Source organism: Choloepus didactylus, chromosome X (genome assembly GCF_015220235.1).
Source record: "Choloepus didactylus isolate mChoDid1 chromosome X, mChoDid1.pri, whole genome shotgun sequence".
Classification (NCBI taxonomy): domain Eukaryota; kingdom Metazoa; phylum Chordata; class Mammalia; order Pilosa; family Megalonychidae; genus Choloepus; species Choloepus didactylus.
The window spans coordinates 23,200,419-23,206,452 of NC_051334.1; the positions used below are offsets into that span (position 1 = coordinate 23,200,419).

At 42.3% G+C, this 6,034-nt stretch overlaps 1 pseudogene; it reads right to left on the reverse strand.

Moving 5' to 3' along the window:
• Positions 1-1,983: 1,983 nt before the first annotated feature.
• Positions 1,984-4,137, reverse strand: LOC119523384 (annotated as a pseudogene).
• Positions 4,138-6,034: the final 1,897 nt, after the last annotated feature.

Sequence of the window (6,034 nt, forward strand, 5' to 3'; positions counted from 1 at the left end):
TGTTTGTTTTAAATTTTATCCCATGTATTCTTTCTTCCCTTTTGCCTCCTTATCTGCCTTCTTTTGGACTCTGTATTTTCTATGATTCCATTTTATCTCCTTTATGTGCTCTGTTCCGGTTTGCTAATGCTGCTGGAATGCAAACTACCAGAAATGGATTGGCTTTTATAAAGGGGGTTATTTGGTTACAAAGTTATAGTCCTAAGGCCATAAAAGTGTTCGAACAAAGGGATCAACAATAGGGCATCTTCACTGAAGAACACCGAGGGTATCCGGAAAACCTCTGTTAGCTGGGAAGGCATGTGGCTGGCGTCTGCTCCAGGATTCTGGTTTCAAAATGGCTTTCCCCCAGGATGTTCCTCTCTAGGTGTCTGGGGGTGTTCTCTTAGTTTTTCCCAGGCAAACTCTGGGCTAGCAAAAGTCTGCTTTCAATGGTCATCTCCAAAATGTCTCTCTTGGCTGCTCTGAGGTCCTTCTGTTTATGAGCTCTTTTATAGGACTTTAGGGATTAAATCAAGGCCCACCCTGAATGGGCGGGGCCATGCCTCCATGGAAATAATCTAATCAAAGGTATTGCCAAACTGGTACATGCTCCTAAGCTATAACCTTTTGATTTGCTATTTTAGTGGTTGGTATAGAGTTCAAAATATCCATCTTTAACTTACTATAATCTGCCTTCAAGTGATATTATACCACTTCACTTATGGTATAAGAACCTTACAACAGTATACTTTCCTTTCTACCCCTTTGGCCTTTGTCCTATTCTTTCCATGCACTTCACTTTTACATATGTCATAACCCCCACTATATATGTTTATTTTTTGTTTACACATCAATTATCTTTTTTAAAAGTTACAAAAATTTTAAAAATCTAATATACTTACCCAATGTAGTTACCATTTTTGGTGTTCTTCATTTTTTGTGCATAGATCCACCTGTTATCATTTTCCTTCTGCCTGAAGGACTTCCTTTTTAAATGCAATTTTATTGAGATATATTCACATACTAGATAATCATCTAAAGTATACAACCAGTGGTTCATGGTATCATCATATGGTTGTGCGTTCTTCACCACAATCAATTTTTGAACATTTTCATTACTCCAAAAAAAAAAAGAAAAATAAAAAAGAACACCCCAAACATCCTGTACCCCCAATCCCTCCCTATTGTTCATTTACTTTTTGTCCTCATTTTTCTACTCATCTGTCCATACACTGAATAAAGGGAGTGGGAGCCACAAGGTTTTCACAATCACACAGTTATACCGTGTAAGCTACATAGTTATACAATCGTCTTCAAGAATCAAGGCTACTGGGTTGCAGTTCAACAGTTTCAGGTATTTCCTTCTGGCTATTCCAGTACACTAAAAACTAAAAAGGGATATCTATATAGTGCTAAGAATGCCCTCCAGAGTGACCTCTCAACTCTATTTGAAATCTCTCAGCTACTGAAACTGTTTCATTTCTCTTCCCCCTTTTGGTCAGAAGGCTTTATCAATCACACCATGCCAGGGCCAGATTCATCCCCGGGAGTCATGTCCCACATTTCCAGGGAGACTTACACCCCTGGGAGTCATGTCCCATGTAGGGGGGAGGGTAGTGAGTTTATCTGCAGAGTTGGCTTTACATTAAAATAAGAGAAATGCTGACCTTAACTATGTTAACTATGATAGCAGATGGTTAAAAGCTGGTAAAGGGTAATGATTCTAAAAGGAAACAAAAACATTAGCATTGACTTTTTTTCTACCTAACCCAGACCTCATTCATTTTGTGCATTATAAAGAGAATAAGATGTGAGATGTTTTACCATTATCAAATGTTGCATCAAAATAGATGATTTTTGCACATGTACTTTTCCACTATAAAAGACATCTTTGTTTTTTTATGGACAAACGTTAAAAAGTTGTCATTTTGGTATTCAACACATACAAGCAGTGATCAAAATCTGAAATAAAAATGCTGCCATGGCTCAACCCCTGGCCTGCTAATCTGCGTGCACAGCTTTCCTGGCCCACGCAGACACAGAGGCACATGGAGCTTTTTCCTTTGGGCCTCCCAGTCTGTACTCATGGCCTTGGATGGCAGAGCTATGGACTGCCCCATGCCGCCCAGGGCCTAGGGGCGACTGGCTGGTGAGCTGGCGGTTTGGTGCCCCAGTGCTAACAGTGCCTAACAGTGCAGGATAAAGTTAGCTTGCTCTGCCGGTTTGGCTATATTATGTCCCCCACAAAAGCCATGGTCTTTAATACAATCTTGTGGGGGCAGACTTATTAGTCTGTTGAACCTTTGATTGGTTACTTCCATGGAGTGTGGACCCTGCCCATTCAGGGTGGGTCTTGACTGGTCCACTGTAGTACTTAAGAGAGCTCAGGAGCCAACACAAGTGCTGACACTGGCACTTGGAGATATGGACAGAAGGATGTTTGGAGATGCTAAGCTAAGAGATGAATCCCAGAATTTGCCCCAGAGAAGCTAAGAGAGGACCCCCAGATACTTAGAGAGAAATGCCCTGGGAGAAAGAAGCAAGGACACACAGGAGCTGAGAGAGAGGAGGGAAGACAGAAGCCCAGAGACATTTGGGGAAAGCCATTTTGAAACACAACCTGGGAGCAAAGGACCAGCAGACACCAGCCACGTGCCTTCCCAGCTGACAGAGGTGTTCCAGAAGCCATCAGCCGTTCTTCAGTGAGGGTATCCTCTTGTTGATACCTTAGTCTGGACTCTTCTGTGGCCTTAGAACTGTGATGTTGTAACCAAATAAATCCCCTTTATAAAAGCCAACCCATTTCTGGAATTTTGCATAACAGCAGCTTTAGAAAACCTGAACACTTGCTTAGCGTGGAATCCAACAGAAACCTCAGCAGCCTGATGATCCCTTTCAACAAGCTTCATGGGAGTCTCTCCTTTTGCAGAGCAGGAAATGAGCTGCTGCTTCTATTTTTTTTTTTTTTTTTTAAAGAATTGGTCACCCACAGGTTCCATGATAAGCTGTCCCAGGCTGAGTTATAATAGCTCTCGCTATCCAAAATTAATGCCTGATTATTGTGTCTTGTCATTACTATAGATTTGCTTTTGTTTGTTTTAAGGACCCTAAAGCCAAGGAAGGGTCCATAGCCCTATCCTTCAATGTGTCTCCTCAATGCAGTCTGAGCAAACTAGAAAAGTAAAAGGGGGTGGGATCTCCAATGTCCGCTTTTCAGTCGACGAAATAAAATCAAGGAAATTTCACACGAGTTTTCTGCTACCATTAGAAATTGTGATTTTTCAAATATGAGTATTTGTTCAGCCGCCGAAGCTCCACCCCTCATTTTGCTAAGTATTTGCGTCAATACAGGTCTTCTGACCCTTTTCTTCCAGTATAGTTTTGTCTTGTTTACTTTGAAAGAGGAGACTGCATCATGAACCCAATTGAAGAGATTGCTTGGATTGAAGCAACCCAGTGAATATTTTGCCCTTACTGTTATGTCTTGCTTGGTTCTAGGAAGTGAAAGGAAGTTTGTCACCGGCGTGGAGTAACCCAGCACTCTGTTCGGGCTGCTGTCGTCCTCGGTGTCATTGATGCTGGTGGGACTGATATATATTGTCCACTTCTCGGTGAGAGAACTCAGTGCTTTCAGCATCCACTTCAGTTTCCTCTCGCTCTTAATCAGAACGATCTGAAGAAATAGTTGATCCAATGCTGTCCTTCCTTCCATCTCCGCAGGCGCCCCGCAGCTGTTCCAGTCACTGCTTTAAAAAAATCGCTGTTCTCGTGCCAACTTCTCGAGCAGGTGCGGGTTCATCCTTTCGGCTTCCGCACGTTTCTTGATATGGGCTTTGGCTTGTTGCGCCGACCCAGTCTTGTGTGCCTGGTGCAGTCTGGTCCTAGCGGAATCACAACTTTTAAGCGTTCCACACACAGGCACAGATGAGCTCGTCGATTCTTTTCTAGCTCATAGCGTGCAGACCTGTTGGCAGTGCTGGTGTCGCTGCTACAGGCTCAACCTCTGTGGGGGCTTTGAGTGCTGCAGTGCCGGGGCTCGGCACCGACCGAGGGGAGCGTGGAGGCGTTGCCATGTTCACACTCTCCCTCTCGGCGCTCCCCAAACTCGGCCATTTCCAGCGGGTGCTGCACGTTGACCATTCACACCCACTCCATGGGCACCGCGGGGGGCGACTGGGGCCTCACTGGCGCCCCCGGCCCCCCATACCCGTCACCAGCGTCCACCCGCGCATAGTTGGTTTATCTCTCAGCATAAGCCTTCTCTTAACTTTTCTTTCACATTTCTCATCTTTTTATGCTTTTTTAAAAAAATGATTAAAAGAAGTTAATCAGTTTCATGTTTATTCTCCTAAAGGGTTGAGATTCCACCATAAGCTATTAGAATCTTGAATGGGTATAATGATGATTTTTTTTTTGTTTATTTTTGTTTGTTTTGTTTTTACTTTTTTTAAAAAAAAATTAAATTCAGTTTTATTGAGATATATTCACATACCATATCTTTTTATGCTTTTGCATTGTGTTCCAAGAAAACCACTCAGAAAAAAAATTTGTTCTTCAGCTAGATTTTTACATTCAAAATTTTGTTTTCCAAATCTTTAATCGCTTTCTTAATAGCCACTTCTTGTTTTATAAATGTGATACCCTCTCTGATCTTTCTCCACATATTAATTATACTCAATTTTAAATCATCTTCTGTTTACTACATCTACTTTTAATAATCTAAAGTCAGGACCTCATGTGAGTCATTTATTGCAAGGCATCCGTCCAAAGAAATCTAGTCGGCAGCCAAAATTCATGACAAGTAATTTACAGCTTTAGTCTTTTGAGAAAAGCCAAAGAGGAAATGCATTCTTAATGCCTGCCTAACGTAAATATTCCTCTTCCCACTGCTGCCTTCTTAATGCACCACGTGGCTAGCTTTAGGTCTCTAAAAAACTCTCACCCACTCTCATTTTCCAACCCTCCCAAATCCCTTCTAATATCTAGTCCGTATGGATTCTTTTGTTTTTCTTTGCCTGGCTTCTTCCCAACTTGCTATCTCCAGGTTCTTTACTATTTTATCTCTTCCTCGTGCATTACCTGTGGATACTCCCCAACAAAGGAAAACTCAAGAACTATAACACGAAGAAGACTCTTTCTCCCATAGAAACTGAATACCATGAGGGACTTGTTAATAATTATACTACAAAATTTTTTTGTCCCTGTTCCACTTTCCCCAAGGATGTATCTGGAGGTCTCTGTAAAGAGAATCCCAGTGCTTAATACTGGCACCCAGAGGCTACTTTACCTACAGTTCAATCTCCATCCTTCTTCTGATGGGGTGAGTTTAATTACTTTTTGACATCCTGGGGACCCTACCAGGCTAGCCTGAGTTTATCATGGTTCCTTCTCACAAACCTTAGAGCGTGGGAGTGGCAGACACTCCAGAGTTCTTGCCTTATGTATTATGAAAATGCGAATGTGTTTACTGAGTAAATATCTTCATGTTTGCAGGCTGCCACAGCTTGACCTTCTTTCTTTACAACTTGAAGCAAACCCAGGCCATATAGAACCTCCCAAATGTTCCGAGGTAGCATTTTAAGTTTCATTTCACATTTGTCTGGGTTTCCAAAATTCTAGGGCATGAGTGGCCAAACAGTCACTGCCATCTGCCTTGTGGTTCATCTTGTTTAACTGAAAACAAATTGGTGGGTGCAGTCTCGCAACTGAACTCTTGGGAGGGGGAGCCCCACTCAGGTTTCAGACCCTGCTTATCCAAACCACTTGGATCTTGCTCATCTGGGGTCCCCCCTAGATCTGCTGCAGAACCTTCAGTCTGAGCTTTATGATTTAATCTTGCTTTTGGAGAACATACAAGATAGCCTTTTTCTCTTCCTCAGGTTAGTTTCACCAACAATGAAAAGTCAGAAGGTTGTGGTGAAGTCTAAGACTATTTAGTAAATCTTGGCAATAAATTGGGGTTACAGGCCCTTAATCTGGGTCAGTGGTTCTCAACTCTAGCTGCACATTAGATTCACCTAGGAGCATTTGAAAATTTCCTCTGCCCGGGACT